Raw genomic sequence first — 19,341 nt, 5'->3', positions numbered from 1 at the left:
CAGTTTTTTTTAATCAATAAGGTTTTATGGGAACACAGTCTCATTGCTTCCCTAGCACACTGTCTATAGCCACTTTCTTACTACAGTGGCAGAGTATGACAGTGTCTGCATGCTAAAATATTTGCTATCTTGCTCTTTAAGTTTATCACTCCCTGGTCTGGAGTTAGAAACAGGCAGAAAACCACAGAAAAGAAACACAAATGGCCAGGAATAATGACATGGTCACGAGGAATGCTGTGCCATAAAGAACCGTAGGAATGCCGTGCCATAAAGAACCGCAGGGGAACCTCTTTCTGTAGGGTGCTCCCCGTGCATCTTCATGTACAGCCGAATTGAAATTCTCATCGTTATCTAGTTCTCCTCTATGTGTTTCTGACTCCCAATCTTTGCCTGGCCTCCCCATCTACTATGCTCTTTTGTTGCCATCCACTGGTATCAAAATTTTGCCTGCCCCTCAGGGGTCAGATGGGATGCCACATTCATAGAGAAGGTTTCCTGTCTCCTCAGCCATAATTCATTTCTCTCCTGCCTTTCTGTTTCTTTTGGCTGCTGGGAACCTGGGAATCTTAATTCCCTGACCAGGGATTGCACCTACAGGCCTTGTATTGGAGGCGTGGAGTCTTAACCACTGGACCACCAGGGGATTTCCATCTCTTGCTTTTCTTTAGCTCGGGAACCTCTCTGGGTGTCACTTCCATTAAATATGAAGTTTCTTAATACTAAGACTCATGTCTCATTCTTCTCCAAATCCCTACGGTCAACACACCCTCTTTTACAGTGAGTTTAAGCCTTTTTGCCTGACATTTAAAGTCCTCCAGGGCAGACTTCTCCCAGCCTCATCTTTTGCCCCTGTCCTATCCTTTGACCAAATCAAACTAATTATGGTCCCCCAATGTACTATGTAGCTAACTTTTAATATCTCTTCTTTTTATTGCCTTGGCTCTCTTGAAAAATCAGAGCTAATGAAATGTTGGCTATTACAGTTCTATGAACATGGTTATGTAATGGCCTTACAAGGCCCTTAATAAATGAAATCTAAAATGTTACATCTTTTCGAACCCAGAAACTCATTCAAACTTTATTCTCTTTGAAGATTTATAACATTTTTTGAAGATCATGTTGTCCTCTTCTTTCTTCTGACTGGTTTGCCAGGAACTTTGGTTGAAAATGATAAAGTCCCAACTTAGATAGGATAAATACGCAATAGTCATGTCTTCTGGAAGGAAAACACTGACTTTTAAAAATGACTCTTGCCTTGAAAAACAAGCCTGAATGTTTTTTATACTCATGTGTAAAAAATACTGCTATTCTTTGCTCTCAGTTGCGTGTTGAAGAATAATTGCAGAATTGAAGGCACGCCAATATCAGCGTCATGTATGTTTATGTGAAATAGCGTGACAGTGACTGGACTCTTAGGAACACAGGTGCTAACTCTAAAAAACTCATTTAACTTTCCAAATAATGCTTTGCCCCTTTCTGTGTGTAAGTGTGCACCCCTTTTCATTGTTCATATGAATGCTATTTTATTTACAGTGAAATTTTGTATAATTTCAGTCACTGTCAGATTAAGAACCTATGGTTGCAGCTATAGATAACTTAAACCTAGGGAAAACAAAATAATCATGGGGAGCTGGGCGAGATAACAGTATATTTCTGCCTAGATTCTTCAGCCCCCTACCTCTTGGTACCGAGATGCTGATATACCTGGATGGGGTCCTACCATATTTGAAAATGGCTTAGCTAGTGAAGAATCTGCCCGCAATGCAGGAGACCTGGGTTTGATCCCTGAACCAGGAATATCCCCTGGAGAAAGGCATGGCTACCCACTCCAGCATTCTTGCCTGGAGGATTCCATGGACAGAGGAGCCTTGTGGGCTACAGTCCAGGGGGTCGCAGAGAGTCAGACAGGACTGAGCGACTAACATGAGCATGAATATGTGAAAAGTTCAGTTTTTGCTGCACCACACTCTTAAAATTTTAATTATTTATGGCTGTGCTGGGTCTTCATTGCTGCGTGAGCTTCCTCTAGTTGCGGTGAGTGGGGGCTACTCTCCAGTTGGGGTGCGCAGGCTTCTCACGGAGGTGGCGTCTCTTGTTGCAGAGCGCGAGCTCTAGGGCACTCAGGCTTCAGTAGCTGTGGCACACGGGCTCAGGAGTTTCAGCTCACTGGCTCTTAAGCTCTGGCTTAGCAGTTGTGGTCACAGGCTTAGTTGTTCTGCAGCATGTGAGATCTTCTTGGACCAGGGATTGAACCTGTGTCCCCTGCATTGCAGGGTGGATTCTTAACCACTGAACCACTAGGGAAACCCATTTGTACACTTTAAAAATAACTTCTCATCAACTGTCCTGCTAAGAGGATACTTTTGTACTCAGTATTGTGAAAAGTTCTCTCTGGTTTCCTGTAGACATGGAGGTTCCAACAGCTTAGTCAATGGAAAGAGGCAACATATTAGGGTATTCTTCCCTTGGGAAGTGGTATGATAAATCTCACCAAGAGATGATTTGAATCTTAAGGCTACCAAGCACATAACCTCATTATCAGGAGATGATTGGGTAGTAGATTAAGATCTGCAAGGAGATCCAACCAGTCCATTCTGAAGGAGATCAGCCCTGGGATTTCTTTGGAAGGAATGATGCTAAAGCTGAAACTCCAGTACTTTGGCCACCTCATGAGAAGAGTTGATTCATTGGAAAAGACTCTGATGCTGGGAGGGATTGGGGGCAGGAGGAGAAAGGGACGACAGAGGATGAGATGGCTGGATGGCATCACTGACTCGATGGACGTGAGTCTGAGTGAACTCCGGGAGTTGGTGATGGACAGGGAGGCCTGGCGTGCTGCGATTCATGGGGTCACAAGGAGTCAGACACGACTGAGCTACTGAGCTGAGCTGAACTGATTACCTTATAGACAGTTGTAAAGCCCCCCATACCTATTTTGCACCCTCATGGACTATAGCCTGTCAGGCTCCTCTGTCCATGGAATTCTCCAAGAATACTGGAGTGGGTAGCCATTCCCTTCTCCAGGGATCTTCCCAACCCAGGGATCGAACCCAGGTCTCCAGCATTGCAGGCGGATTCTTTACTGTCTGAGCCACCAAGGGAAGCCCATACCTATTTTTATTAGAGACTAAATTTCTAACTTGTTCAATTGGTTTGTTTATGGCAGCACTGCTCTGCTGTTCCTAGGAGAAGACAATTTTACATTTAAATGGAATATTCTAACTTTGCCTAGTAAGTAATGACCTAGAAATTACAATGCAGGGAAATGGGATTTCAGTGTTTCATGAAAAAAAGTTCCTATCACTAGAGCATCACATTTTTCATTCTTTGGCTAGGTAGGCAGATTTCTGCATGTTCTGTGAAAAAGTCTTGCTGGAGGAGGAGGAAGCAAAAATGAAAGACATTAGCAACTGGGGATGGCAGTCATTTTGGGGACTCTACTTAATATAAGCATGATGAAAATGAATGCCTTTGACCAGAGAAAACAGGCATGACTGATGCCCTGGGTTGTGTTCGGAGGTCTATCAGCCTGTGGGAACTTCATGCTACTTGGCTCTAGCTTGGCATTACTGAGTAACCCGTTCTTTTTATGCCAGCTGATCAGTAAGGAGCAGAGGACAGCACCTCTTTGCCCAGATTAACACTAGATTGATGTCAGTGAATTTAAGCAGAGACTTTACTGTGGCTTGTAACCACGAGTAAAACCTTGCTTTGAGGAAGAAGGAGAAAAGGAGAGGAAAAAGGTGGAAACAAGAAAGTTGTCAGGGTCTTCCCGTGTGGCTTAGCCTGCATGCTCCCAGTGCACGGCGCCTGGGTTCGATCCCTGGTCGGGGAAGTCCTGTGCCGTAACTGAGAGTTTGTGTGCACAGCTGAAGATTCCACATGTCACAACTAAGATCTGGTGTAGCCAAATAAACAAATAAAAATAAATAATATTTTTTAAAAAGAAAGATGGCAACAGGAGGTGGGAAAAGACAGGCAGCAGGTGCAAAGGGTGAGGGAGAAGATAGCTACGTGTGGTGGAAAAGTAGACGCTTCTCCAACTTGGTCAGTCAGCTCTGCTTCACTGGCACAGATTCTAGAAGTTTCCTAATTCTTAGAGCGTAGATAGGGTGTATTTCCTAGGAAAGACAGATTTATATCCAGCAAACATCATCTCAAGTTGCCGTGCCAGACTCGTGGAGCCTTCTCTGCGTCCTTGTCTCAAGTTTTGTGGATTCAGTACATGTTTTAGAGCTAAGAGTGAAGTCAGTCTTTCATCCTTATTTGGAATACTTTCTAGTTTTGACATTAAATATGGGATCAGGAGAATTCTGAGAAAGGGAAGACCCTCTTTTTTCCTGCATTACAGAGTCAATGGATTCATTAAAAAAAAAAAAAAATCCTTTTATACCAGAATGATCCACCTCTGGCTGTACATAAAGCACAAAGTTATCGGAGACCTTTTTTCCCTTTGTGCTCTGAGCGCTTGACATCAGTCTGCCTTTGATCCCCAAGGGGGTAGCAGGAAAGCAATGCTTTTCACATTGGAGCTATAAAAAGGCTCTCTGTGGAAAGGAATATATTTTATTGATCAGTGATCAGTGAGTCTTTTTTAATGGCATGCTTTGTTTTAAATGCGATTTGAAAACCTTCAAAGGAAGATTCTCAGGAATTATTAAGTCACGGCCTGTCAGCATGCCTCTGAATGCAGCCAGAAGCAATGGAGCAAAAAAAATCTCAATGTGTAGCCAGATTTCTAAATTCCTGGAGACCCACGACATGAATCCGTTCAATTTTCTACTTGTGTTTTTATTCCCATTGCATTTCCTGACATTTAATATATTTTCTCCCCAGAGAAGCACTTAGTGCCTTAATATTCAGACATATTTTCCAATATTTCTTCTAATCAAATCAGTAGTCCTCGGGGGTTCCCTGTTAGTCCAGTGGTTAAGACTCTGCTTCCAATGCAGGGGGTATGGGTTCAATCCCTGGTGGGGGAGCTAGGATCACACGTGCCTGTGGAGAAAAAAATCAGTAATCCTTCACTTACATAGTCTGTATGTAGTCGAAGGAAGATCAGAACTGCCTCATGTGGGTGCCCATTCTTATCCCAATGATGAGAATTTTATCATCCATGAATAATGCATTATCCATGATGTTAACTAGAACATACTCAGCTCCAGTCTCTTTGGCTGGGGCTCTTTTGAGGTCTTTCTGGATACAAAGGGGAAGACGGCACGTTGGGAGACCTCTGCACACCCCTCCTTGGCTTCTCCCCTTCCAGGCAGGTTGAGCGTGGGCTTTCTTCTTTATGGCACTGTGAAGACTTGGCAGGTGGCAAAAGAACTGTTAGTTTTCCCCCTGTGTTGGATACAGTCACACATACAGCCTGTATGTAGGATCGAAAGCCTTTTTATCTTGGTGCCAAAGACTTGGGAAAAGAGGATGGTAGCTTTCAAAATCCGTTTATGTTATTCCTAACCTCTTTGTGTAGTGTGATATTAGGGGGAAAACCAGCTTGCTCTAACAGATGACACCTTATCCAGGTTATGGCAGTTCTTAAATCGCCTTAAGTGAAGTCCCAGTCTTTTTGTGACCTTAGAGAAGCTATCTTAATCTTCCTGTGCCTTAGTTTCTCTACTGCCTTGAAATGTGGCAAAGTTACACTGTCCATTGATCTAGTCAGTATTTATCAAGGTCTGGAAATACAGAGGTGAGTGAGCCAGCAGATTTTTCCTTGATGGGAATCATAGTCTAGTAGGGCAAGGCAATTAGAGACCTTTCAGAGATAATATCGAGTGGTGAATTCCACATATCGATGATACACGAGGCCAACAGGAAATGACCTCAAATTGTAGTTAAGATTCACAGGATAAGAGATGAGCTTAATATCTGTGAACGCTTGGAACCCAGAAAGGTGAGCTGGTGTAACTTGCAGGAAGTATGACTCACTTGTGAATGTAATGAAGAAGGCTTAAAGAAAATCATCTGAAGAAAGGCTGTACCGATAATGCTTCGAAAGGCAGAGAAAAAAACAAAACGGCATGTCCCCTGGCCTGTCCTGGGAAGAGAGGAGCTCATAGACCTTTGACATTGTCCAGCTACCATTACATAGAGTTGGGAGGAGAAAACAAAATAAGGGGATTTCTCTGGAGGTCCAGTGGTTAAGCGTCCACACTTCCAGTAGAGAGAGTGAGGGTTCTATCCCTGGTCGGGGAACTAAGAGCCTGCACTCCATGTGGTGAGGCCAAAACAAACAAACAAAACAAAAAATAAGGCTTCAGATATAGACTGAGTTTAAATCCCAATTCTGCCACTTCTTACTAGGTGCTTGACCTTGGACAAGTCACTTCAACCTCTGAGCTTCAGTGTGCTCATCTTTAAAAGTGGGCACAGGGAACTTGACTTGGTACTCTTTAATGACTTATGTGGGAAAATAATCTTACCAAGAGTTGATACATGTATAACTGATTCACTTCGATGTACACTTGAAACTAACACCACATTGTAAATCAACTATACTTCAATAAAATTTTTTAAAAATTAAAAAGAAATTTCAAAACGGTGGGCTGAGACAAGGAACTGTATTCATTATCTTGTAATAACCTAAAATGGAAAAAATCTGAAAAAGAATATATATCTATAAAAGAATATGTGTATATATACATATACATATATATATATGTATATATAATGGAATCACTTTTCTGTGCACCTGTAATTAACACCTGAACACTGTAAATCAACTCTGCTTCCATAATAAACACAAATAAATAAATATAAATTAAAAAGTGGACTGAGAAAGAGTGGTTGTGTAGACGCGCCTCAATGCCTGCTGTGTCCTGAGCACTTAGTAAATGTGAGCTCTGCTCTAAGGAATGAAGCTCTGATTTGAACTCGGCAGCTCTGTCTTAATTCTGTTGCTCCCAAGACTTCAGCATCCTTGCCTTTTTTTTCAAGTGAGAAAGAATACAAAGAAGAGCTGCGTTTTAATTGTTTTACGGCTCAACTGCTAACTGTTTTGATAGATTGAACAAAGTCCATTGATTCTTCATGGAGGAGAGCCTGCTGGAGAGTGTGAGTCAGCGTCTGTGTTATTAACTTGTTCAGAAGCTTTTTGTGGCAGATTGATTTAAAAGCCCCCAACAACATGGGAGGATTTTATTTAATAGAAATATTGTCAGAACGGCATTGAGATTTTGAGTTTGGCTTTCGAATCAAGCAATACAAGTTGAATATAGGTCTTTCTTCTGACAGATTGAAGAACCATGATGGATTGCGGAAATACTCTCCATCATCTTGTAGGGCTTTGCCTGGGGGAGGTAATATTCCCCTGGAGCACCCTGACCCCCAATTAGCAGGCCCGACTTTCTTTTCTAAAGGTGAGGATATGGGTTTGATATAGAGAGCTGGTGAAATATGGTCACTAATACTTTCAACTTATAGGGTTATGTGGTTTACCTGCATTGAACAAGATGAGTGTGTGCCCGACTGTATCTCTGTGGGTTTCCATCCTGTGGTTCTGGGATTAAGGACAAGTGAAAGAAAGTTGTTAAACGAAGAATGTTTCCATCGTGCCTTCAAAAGCAGGCTCCAGATTGGTATCCTCCAGCCTGGAAGGAAGATATCGTCGGAGTCTCACATGCAGAGAGTCGCAATGTTCCTTCTTGAGTGTCTTTGTCCTTATTTGGACTCTGGGCTGAAACATCCGGATCAGTTTCACAGAAGAGGTTTTGAGTAGGTTCCTTGCAACCCTGAAAGTCACACTTCTCTGAAATTGGTTTTAACACCAATCCAAACCCCACTGGTGTTCCTGTTATGTTTTATAGCTATTTATATGGCCTTTAATAAATGATCTCTGGAGAGAAAGAAGGATCACTAGTTGTGATCATTGTTCAGGAGGATCAAGCCCTCAACTGGCCACAGCTTATTCAAAACCTGCATTGCTTCAGCAGAATTTCTGACATTAGGCAAACTTCTTCTTAAAGGGCCAGCGAATAACTTTTTTTTTTTGGCTTTGCAGGCCACAAGGTCTCTGGCACAATCCTTCAGTGCTGCTGTCATAGCTCAAAAGTAGCCATAAACAGTAGGTGAGAGGGATGAGTGTGACTGTGTTTTAATAAAACTTTATTTACCAAATAGGCCATTGGCCTGCCACCCCTGATTCGCTGACATCTGCATAGATCATCATAAACTTCCTGTAACCTTGTGAGTGTGAAAATTACACTTTGGAGTAAAAAAACTCATTTGAATATAAATTTGTGTTTAGAGTTTCCTTATTGATGTATCACAGTGATTTCTTACAACTTACTTAGTTTTTATTTAAACATTCCACATTCATTGCCTCAAAATTGGATTCCTCATTTTCATTGCTTGGTAAGGACACCCATGTTTGATAGGAAACAAATTAATTGATAATGTTGGAATTCCTATTCATGGTAAAGTTCACTTTGACTTGCCAGTGACGTTTTCCGCACCCTGTTCCGGGTTCCGGGTGTCTCTTCTTTGTAGCAGATGCAAGCATGGGGTCCACTCTGGAGGTGCCATACCGGACCACTCTCCTAGTCTTGATTCCCGCGGGGAGAAATTCCTCTGGTCATAGTTCACGTTAATACGTAAGGCTTTGTGGCACTGTGAGATCCTGGCTACAGTACTGCTTTCCCACAATTTACAGTCTCTCACTATTAAAACCTCCGATTTCTCTCACAAGAGCATGTGAGCCAGGTTTGCCAGAGTTTCAAAGTCATCTTCTATTGCACGTGAACACTGGCTGCACCTGGAGCTTGGCTGTGAACTGATTATTCTCACCACGACCTGTTAACACAAATCCCATCACTCCCAAGGCTAAAAATATACCATATTTAACACTTGGAAGCCAAATTCCAAGCAAATATATAATCTGCTTTGATTGAATCCTTGTTGAAAATGTTCATGGTGGAGTCAAATGCTGACTTTTAAAGTGGAAGATTACCCCTGATGGCTCAGTTGGTAAAGAATCCGCCTGCAATACGGGAGACCCCAGTTCGATTCCTGGGTCCAGAAGATCCACTGGAGAAGGGATAGGCTACCCATTCCAGTATTCTTGGGCTTCCCTGGTGGCTCAGATGGTAAAGAATCCTCCTGCAATGCAGGAGACCTGGGTTCGATCCCTGGGTTGGGAAGATCCCCTGGAGAAGGGAACGGCTACCCACTCCAGTATTCTGGCCTGAAGAGTCCATGGGGTCGCAGAGTCAGACATGACTGAGTGACTTTCACTTAAGGTGGAAGATTGCATTCCTTCTGTGAGCAGGTAGATAGAAATCAATTCCCCGTTATCAATTGATATAATCACAGAAACTGATAGATGGCTCAGCCTCAGCATCCAAAATCACACCAGTTCATCTTGTTTAAGAGTGTTTCCTCTCTCCCCAGAATTCCCTGGTGCTCCAGTGGTCAGGACTGGCTGCTTTCACTGCCATGGGCCCTAGTTCAATCCCTGGTTGGGGAACTTAAGATCCCACAAGTCACATGTTGCAGCCAAGATAAAAACAAAAAATGTGTGTTCTCCCTCATTTATGGCACAGAGCCACTGAGGATCAGGCTTCTATTTAAATCATGGTGCCATGTTAGAGGACTTAGGAATATTTAGTGTTTGTGTGTCCAGCTAGTGTTTGTGTAATATAAAAACATGCTTAGGAGATAAAGCTATTAATTCTAGTCATTTGTGAGTGATGGAATTATAGATGATTTTAAACTTCCTTCTTGTACAATTTTTCTGTTTTACAAATGTTCAATAAAGAATATGCATTACTCTAAGAAAAACAGTACAAAGGCTTTCAAAGTTTTTTTGACTGTGACCCCCAGTAAGAAGTAAAATTTACATCCTAACTCAGTACAAGCATGCATTTATGTATACGATTAAAACAAGCATTTCATGAAGCATTCATTAACCTTTGTGCTACCTGTCCTTATTTCCTGGTGTTTTCAATTTTTTACTCTATTTTATTGACATAGAAAGAAAGAGTGCAGGCACTGACCAACTAAAATGACCTCATAAACCCCTGATGGGTAAATTGAAAAATACTGACTATTGTGCACTAGTGCCAGTCTTTTATTTCATGGGTCAGTAAAATTTCAAAAGAAATTTTGGCACTTGATGCAAGAACAACTTTTTATGTTGTAGAGTAAGGCTATTTAAAAAACTTCTGCTATTCTTTTCATTAATTTTTCATGTTAAAATTTGTTTTTTATGATTGGGGGAAATTTTCACGTTGAAATATCCTTTATTTTATGGAAGTATGTTTGAACATGAAACGATTTCAGGATTTAAACAGTGAGTAAATTTAGCCTTATGAGAACAGACTACACTGGCTTTGTTTTTTTCCGTTTGGCATTGAACCTGTGCAAACTTGGTGACGCAAGAGCGCTTGAGAATCATTGAGGAATTATCAGTGCAGCCAAAAGAGTCCCACTTTGGAACAAACACAGTTGCAGCTCTGCATCCCCACTACTTGGGAGCAAATCACTTAACTTTTCTGATCTGAACCCCATTCTGCTCACCTGTAAAAGGAGTACCTTTCACAGGTGTAAAGATATGATTTATATAGAGTTTAAGACAGTTTCAGATGCAGGGGAGTTTATAAATGGTAACATCTCAGAACTGTTAACTCTTTCTGCTGCTCTGTACTATAAAAAAACTTGGAAGGTTTAAAGACGTTCATTAGATGTTTCTATTTTATGATGAACTGCCCCTTTAACTATCATTAATATAAATAACACTTTTTTTTGTTTGTTTCCTGTCTTGTCTCACCCTCAAGCTTTACCCTTCTTACTATATTTTTTCCCATCTTTTAACCTCCTGTCAACCTCTTGATACCCTTATTCATGATGGGAACACGGCTCGTCTGGCAGTTTTAGGGGACAGAAAATATTCCTTGACAGTGCCATGAGCTTGCAGTTTTTAAGTTGTGGTTTTGGCTAGAGGGGACTTAGATGGTGAGCAGAATACTAAGACTAAGGGAAGGATGTGCTTAAAATAGATCTTGTGAGCCTTCTGTTTAATTACATGGTAATTTGTAAAACAGACTGGTTTCTGTGGCCTTGAATACTAATGCAGATTTGTCCCTTACTAATCTTAAAAGCATATATCCCGAGAAATGCATAATTCACACATTTTCACACATTTTATGTCTTCAAAGGCTCCACGTGAATCAGTCTGAAACCTTTTCTTCATTTATCTTTTGAAGTGGTGACTTTTTTTGGTCAAGGGGCTGTATGTTTATTTCATCAGCAATACCTATATTTAAAATGTCCTCTGTTTGGCTCAGATATTTTCAGTTTCTAAGTGGTACCAACCACACCCCTGTATTTCCCCAATGGATTAACCCTCCAGGAAAGTTCTAGCTGTCTGAAACTCTCAGGAAACAAGCTGGGTGTGCCTGATAAGGAAGGTTTAACAAAATCATGTGCATTTTTCTAGAATATTTTCTATCATAATAGCTAACATTTTGCTGGGCTTTCTATGTTCTAGAAACTTTGTTAAAGGCTTCCAGAACATCTCATTTAATCAGAAGAAAAAAATAAATACATTTCTGCCTTGATTGCTTGAGAGATCTGTTGTAAAGGTCAGCAGTTACAGTGTATCCTATGGATTTCAGTTCTGCCTTACTATTGTTCTCATTTAGTTTACCACTATTTACTGAGTAGTTATTATGTGTCAGATACCACTCTGGGCACTAGGGATGTGCAACCACAAGTCACGGAATGCCTGGCACCACTAGAAACGTCCTGCCTTCTGCATGGGAGGACCCAGATAATAATGTTGTTGTTGTTCAGTTGCTAAGTTGTGTCCGACTTTTTGCGAGCCCGTGGACTACAGCACACCAGGCTCCTCTGTCTTCCACGATCTCCTGGAGTTTGCTCTGATTCATGTCCGTTGAATCGGTGACACTATCTAACCAACCATCTCATCCTCTGCCGCCCCCTTCTCCTTTTGCCTTCAAACTTTCCCAGCATCAGGGCCTGTTCCAGTGAGTTGGCTCTTTGGATGATAATGTATAAACATACAAATATAATGTCAGGTAGAGACTTTAAAAAGGCAGGACAAAGAAGCAGGGAGTGGGGATGGGAAAAGTGATGAGGAAGGCCTTTGATGAGATATCTGAGCAGAGACCTGCATGAATCACGGGAAGAAGCCTCGCAGATATTTGGCAAAAGAGCCAGTTGCTTCTGCACTAAGTGGTTCTCCCTCTCCTGCTTTTTATAGTCTTCCTGTCTCCTCCTTGCTTGAGCCAGACCAACGGAAGCCAGATCTAGAGAGGAGACAGAACGGCAAGTGTGCAGTAGGGAAGGCAAAGGACTTAGCTCCAGCTGCGGAAGCAGGTCTGGACACACGGGTGACATCACATGCGAGTGTGGTGGCTGCTATGATCCACCAAGCTTGCAGGCAGATGCATCATCAGAGGGCCAGCCAGCCCTGGGCAGTGGGACCACCTAGCTGCAGGAGAAGATGCTCCCAAAGAGGAGTCTGACGGCCAGCAGAACAGCACAGGCTGGGCGTGGGTGTTGTCAACGTGGGGCAGAGGGGCCAAGACCACAGGTGGCACTGCTACTGGGGCTCAGAACAGAACCTGGTTCTCCGAGGAGATGGAGCAGACCAAGGCAGAGGGCAGACCATACAGGGCTTTGGGGGTCTGGCCAGGAGTTTCGGATGTTGCCTTCTTACTGCGGGAGCCACTGAGAATTATAAACAGGGGAGTAACATAATTTGATTTCTGTCTCTGATGTGTGGAGGGCTTCCCTGGTGGCTCAGTGGTAAAGAATCTGTCTACAGTGCAGGAGACCCGGGTTCAGTCCCTGGGTTGGGAAAATGCCCTGGAGAAGGGAATGGCTACCCACTCCAATATTCTTACCTGGAGAATTCCACGGACCTAGGAGCCTGGTGGGCTACAGTCCATGGGGTTGCAAAGAGTCGGACACGACTAAGCAACTAACACTTTTCTGATGTGTGGAAAGTCAAGGCAAGAGGAGGAGTGGGGATAAAAGGGAACCAGGGATCCTTGGACTTCAGGGATGTTGAGGTTCAGGGATTCATGCTGATGGCCTTTCTGTAGAGGTGGGATACTCAGTTATCAAGGCTATTTAGTGATAGCCTTCTGTAGGGGTCCAGTAGTCTCCTCCAGATTCATGTTTGTCTGGATCCTCAGAATGTGACCTTATTTGGAAATAGGGGTTTTGCAGATGTAGTCAGTTAAGAAGTTAAGAACCTTGAGATGAAATCATTCTGGATATAGAATGACCGGTTTCCTTACAAGAAAAGAGGACGCAGACACAAAGATGGCCTTGTGAAAGTGGAGGCAGAAATTGGGGATATGAAGCCACAGGGATCTGCTGGGGCCACTGGAAGCTGGAAGAGGCAGGAAGGATTCTTCCCTGGGGCCTTCAGGGGGACTGTAGCCCTGCTGACACCTTGATTTTGGACTTCTACCTGCAGAGTCGTGAAAGAAAGTGAAAGTGAAAGTCGCTCACTTGTGTCCGACTCTTTGCGACCCCATGGACTATACAGTCCATGGAATTCTCCAGGCCAGAATACTGGAGTGGGAGCCTTTCCCTTCTGCAGGGGATCTTTCCAACCCAGGTCTCCCGCATTGCAGGCAGATTCTTTACCAGCTGAGCCACAAGGGAAGCAAGAGCCGTGAGACAGTAACATTTCTATTGCTTGAAGTGACATGGTTGGTAGTACTGTCTCATTGCTGCTACAGGAAACTAACGCGGTTCCTAAGAATCTTTGATCTCCTAGGAGGTTTCACTGGGAGAGAGAGAGAGTGGGAGTCTTACAGGAACATTAGCAGCTCTGTAAACCTCCCTTAACGTCAGGGAGGGTGGTATTACCAAGAACTTGAGTGAGCATTAGTAGCCCTGAGGAGGCAGGGCTGGTTGAATCAGTGAATGAAAGTGAGTGAATGAATAGGTCTGTCTGTGAATGAATAGGGTCTTGTCTGCCCTGGAGGTAATTAAATAGCCCCCGTCGTGATAATTATAAGCAGCCATGGACAGTGTGTGGGCGCTCCTTTGCTATGTACCTCCTAAGCTCCTGCAGGTTGAAATACCAGATTAATTAAAAATCTGTGTTAGAATATGGATGGGGAGACCGAGTTCCTGAGTGATGGCCTAAGTACCTCTCTAATGCATAGACTGTGTGGATTTTAGAATCTGGACCCTTAACATTGATTTTCTGAGCTGAGAGGTATTTTCCCTTCCTCCCTTTTAAATGTTTATTAGCTGGGTCAAGTTGGGAGAACTGGAGAAGCAATCCAGAAGTATAATTCTCTACCCCAGCAACAAAAAGCAGTCCCGCTGATGGTTTATTGCTACTATTTGTTTTTGTTTTGTTTTGTTCAGAGGTTGAAAGTGCTGAAAAAGGAGAGGAAACTCCAAGACACAAACATTTGATTTTATTGTAATCCTGCCAGAGGCCTAACCCCTCTGCTCCTATAAATTTCTCTTGCCCGGTCCTGTAGAAAGTATACATGGACATCGATCAAACTTTTTTTTTTTTTTCTTAATTAAACTAATGGACTGGCCTCTCTTCCATAAAACACGGATCCAAGTAGTGATGCCCTGGCCCGAGCATCAGCCTCTCCCAGGAAACCTGGCCCTTTGTCTTTGTGATATAAATTCCTGGTCCTGTCTGAACACACAGCAGGTCCTGAATGAGTGCTTCTTTAACTTAAACCGGGGCTGAAATGCAAAACTGGTTAGGCATGAATACCTGGACAGTGTCAGTTTCTATGTCAGTTTCTCTTCTGTGTAATTGATGAGCTTCCTAATGTTGATTAAAAAAAAAAAACAAACCAAGCACTGTATTTAGTTAATTAAAAAAATACAGACTAGGATTCAAAACAGCTGTGTTTGTTGTTGGCGTGGCCTTTATCCTCCTCATATTCATGTTATGTCACAACAGTACCGCATTGTAGAAACAAAAGTTTAGAAAGAATAAGGATGACTTTTCTCTCTCCAGTTACCAGTACAACCCACAGCCTCAGCTCATAATATTTATTTAATTTTGTGTCTGGTAATAGGGCTCAGAGACAATTCTGTGAGGCAGATGTGTGAAGAGCTGATCCTTATGGAAGCTAATTTCTTGTAGAAATAAATATACTCTGAGGCCTCGGACAGAGAAGGCAATGGCACCCCACTCTAGTACTCTTGCCTGGAAAACCCCATGGATGGAGGAGCCTGGTAGGCTGCAGTCCATGGGGTTGCTAAGAGTTGGACACGACTGAGCGACTTCACTTTCACTTTTCACTTTCATGCATTGGAGAAGGAAATGGCAACCCACTCCAGTATTCTTGCCTGGAGAATCCCAGGGACGGGGGAGCCTGGTGGGCTGCCGTCTATGGGGTCGCCCAGAGTCGGAAACGACCTAAGCGACTTAGCAGCAGCAGCAGCAGAGGCCTTGGACAGACCATTATTCTAAGATGCTTCCTTTTTGAGTACATTTGAATATGTTCATGGGTTGTGTAGAGTTTTTTTACATCCTGTTATCCAATTTATCACCTTTTGCCACATTTCTTGGTTGTAAGTATCCCAGTCAGTGTCAATGGTGAATAGAGAAAGAAGGTAAAGGGAAGAAGTAAAATAAACAGGGAAAAAACGAAACAAACAAGTAAGTAAAAAACACACACGCACACACACACAGCACTGAAAACCTCTTTCCCAGTAGGCAATACCTTTGAATGTAAAACTTATCAGGCAGGCTGGAGAAGAGGGATATATCTGCTTAAAATGAGAGCCATCTGTAGGCTGTATTCAGGTTATCACAGGTCACCCGTAGCCTGGATGGCAGCCAAAGCTAGGGTGAGGCCAGTGAGACATGCCCCTGGGACCCCAAATTGAGGGGAACCCCCCAAACTCAATAATCATGATGAATAATATTTTTAATCTGATATATTGTAAAAACATCATTAATATAAAATATCCTATGCTGAATAAAATATCCAAATGTTGAGTGCAGGACCTGACCCTGCACTGGTGAACTCAAACTTATTCACCTCCCACTAACCAAGAGTAAGTTACCGAGAGCCGAAAAGGAAAAGTTTCTCCTTGCTCTAAGCCCGGCTTTGCTCTGGGTTTAAATTCTAGTTCCTTTAGGACCAGCTCTGTGACCTCAAGCTCAGGACTCGACCTCTCAGAGCTTCCTTTTGTAGAAAAAAAATAGCGCTTTCCTTTGCAGGACTTTGGCATGGCTTAAAGTTATACTTGTGAGGCTACTGGGTGCACGGTAGATGGCCATTAAACCATGGCTTGAAATAATTCATAGTTATTCACAGAGAATTCAGTTCTTCAGGCGACGCTAGCAGGTCCTGCCTCTTACACGAGTCTTTTACACATCTGTCAGGGTTAACACAGCTGTGCTTTCACTTCATAGGATGTCTCAGAGTGTAGCCCGGTGCCTGCGCTTTGAACGCTCTTACATCCGTTCAACAGCTAAGTAACCAGTTTCCTGTTTAGTCATAGCTCTTTGCCTGGGCTGGGACATGGGCAGCAAGTTGATATCTCTGTACCTCCCTCTCATAGCAAGATAGCCTTCCAAAACCATCCAGAAGTTAGATTTGACAGCAGCTTTTTTTCTGGCTGCTCTGGGCCTGTGTGATTCTTCCACCAGGGATCAAAGCCACTCGCTCAGGTGTGGAAGTACAGAGTCTTAACCACTGGACCACCAAGAAAGTCTCATAGCAGCTTTCTATTTATTAAAACCTCCTCCATCATTGAGTCTCTCTTGAGCGCATTTCCACGCCTAGTGATTTATCTGGATAACGTATCCATGATCCTGAACGGCCTCTGATTTGCTCCACAGAGAAGAGGATATATTCCATAACATAGGACTGAAGCTAATATGGGGCAAGTGGAAATCACATGGGCAGGAAGGTTGGAGTGGGAATCTGGTTACTATCTGATACAAAACTGTAAAGCTCCCTCCCCCCATCCATTCTCTCCCACTCTCCCAGCCAGGTGTAAGCAACCATTTTTTCAGCCTTTCTTCTAATCTGATCGTAGCTGCAGAGATAACAAAGCAGAGACCTCATTTCAGTTACTCTCCTCCTTAGTCCTAAGGATACAAAATGAGATGGGAGAACGACAGGAGAATGTCACTCAAAAAGCTTATCAGACTTTGGGGGTCTTAGTTATCATGAATGGGGATTCATCACTACACCCTGCTCTTCAGCGAGAGGCAGTTTGTGTGCTTTGGACTTAAGCTCTTCTTTTCCACTTAATTAGTTAATAGGAATTTATTGAGTTGGGCACAATATGATACAAAAAGCTAGGAGAATGGAATTTTTGCCCCTGAAGTGTCTATGATGTAGCTGGGGAGAATACATTATACTCCAGCTGAGCCTTTAGGCTTATATTTACTGTGTTTGTACATTCTCTCATTTCTGCCCTAGAAACATTGCTTGAATCCGGCCTCTTCCTCTTTCACCCTCTGGGCGTTTGCTCTTGCTTCCGGGCTGCCCGTCCTCATTTACTACCCAGTCTATGGCAGAGCCCTGCCAAGCTCTTACAGGCGCCTTCAGACAAATAAACTGTGCGCCCCATGTCCACTTATCAAAATATCCTCCCATATTGAGAACCGAGCAGGAAAAGTTAATAAAAAGCTCCACAACAATGACAAAACAAATACAGCTATATTATATATTATACATATATATATCCAATCTGTTCCTGTATCATTGTGCACCTTTGTAAACCCACCCAGCATGGTGGAGGGTGGGGCTTGTGGAGGTGGGGGTGGTGTTTTCCATTACAAATAAGGCAGGGTGGTAAAACAAACAGCAACATTCTGTCTTTACCTACAATTTGGATTTTGTTTTCCCTCGTGGATTTTTTTTGGCTTTACTTTTGATTTCTGAAAAAGAAAATTGCATTAAAATAATATTCATCCGGATCGCTGAATTCTTTGGTGTCCCTGTAAATTTTGTACCTCACTCAGTCACCCTAAGGCTGGCTCTGGTCTGTTGCAAAAGCCCATGCCAACCTGTTAGGCACACAGCTGACAGTGACCTTCCCAATAGACCAACAACGATCATGTTACTTCCGCATTTGTTCCTGATTGTCTAAGAGGTGAAATCTGGCCCCATTGGCTTGGCTAGAAGCCCCTTCTGGTCTGCATGCATGCTCAGTCGTGTCCGAGTCTTTGCCAGCCGGTGGACTGTAGCCCGCCAGGTTCCTCTGTCCATGGGATCCTCCAGGCAAGAATACTGGAGTGGGTTGCCATGCCCTCCCCCAGGGGATCTTCCCCACCCAGGGATCAAACCCAGGTCTTCTACACTGCAGGCAAATTCTTTATCATCTGAGTCACCAGGGAAGTCTTGACAGTCTGGGTCCCCACTTACCCTGCCAGGGCATCTTCCACATCTGACCCTGTTCCTTCCTCACCACTCCGCTTCAGAACTACGTCTTTGTCCAGGCCATATCTTCTGTCAGAGTTGTACTCCTGGCCCCAGACTCATTCACCTTGGACGTCCCTGCTTAGCTCTTGAGTTCCACCTCCTGGCTGCACTGCCTTTTTGAGCTCCCTAAAGCAGGCTTATTTGCTCTGTTTTCCCATAGAAACCCGTTTGTTTCCACTCGATTTCTGTCCTGGCTGTTTCACTTACGATTCCACTGTGATTTATCTGTTTACCTGTGTCCCGGGTTACACTGCCAGCTCTCCTTGAGGAGAGCAGCCGGGCTTTTCATGTCAAATGAATAATGAATACAATTGGATACAGTGAAAGCAGTAACAAAAGCAGTAACAGCAACTATGAAATAATTCATGAAAAACAATAGCACAGTCAAGAGGCTCTGCTCTTAGCAGCCCTTAACGTCAGGCGATCCTGTGTTTCGAATGTCGGTTGTCATTAGCTAGCTTTGTGACACTAAATATTTTCATATTTTACTATGGAAACTTTCAAACAGAAACAAAAGTAGAGAGACCCCTCTGATGAACCCACATGGGCCCACCCCGCAACTACAGCAGTCAGCTTATAGCTAATCTAGTATCTGGTAATACCTCACCCTCCACTCCTATTCTTGGATTTTTTTTGTTTTAGAAGCAAATCCCAGATCACATATTATTTATTCCACATAGAATTACTTCAATAAGAACATTAAACTTTTAATTGAGTGCAAACTCAGTATCATCAACATGCAAGGAAGAGCTGCCAGTGGGTTGGGGTCATGGGAAAGCCCTTTTAAAGCAAGCCTTGAAGGATGAATATAGACTTTGGCAAAGAAAGTTGTTAAGTGGGAAGCTGTAAGTCATGTGTGCACAAGGTGTCAGCATATAGTTTTTGCTGAAACAGGGGTCAGGGCAGAGAGCGGGAACAAGAAGGAAAA

The 19,341-nt window shown here is 43.1% G+C and overlaps 1 long non-coding RNA gene across 1 annotated transcript; it reads right to left on the bottom strand.

Annotated features, from left to right (window-relative positions):
* Positions 1 to 4,770: 4,770 nt before the first annotated feature.
* LOC133232681 (uncharacterized) lies at positions 4,771 to 18,418 on the bottom strand. The gene is made up of 2 exons (XR_009731425.1): positions 18,357 to 18,418; positions 4,771 to 4,998 (listed from the first exon to the last, which is right to left on the bottom strand). It is a non-coding gene; the product is annotated as an uncharacterized LOC133232681 (long non-coding RNA).
* Between the last annotated feature and the right edge of the window lie 923 nt (positions 18,419 to 19,341).

This window comes from Bos javanicus, chromosome 19 (genome assembly GCF_032452875.1).
Source record: "Bos javanicus breed banteng chromosome 19, ARS-OSU_banteng_1.0, whole genome shotgun sequence".
NCBI lineage: Eukaryota > Metazoa > Chordata > Mammalia > Artiodactyla > Bovidae > Bos > Bos javanicus.
The sequence above is the reverse complement of the archived record's forward strand: the minus strand, read 5'-3'. Positions and strand labels throughout refer to the sequence as shown.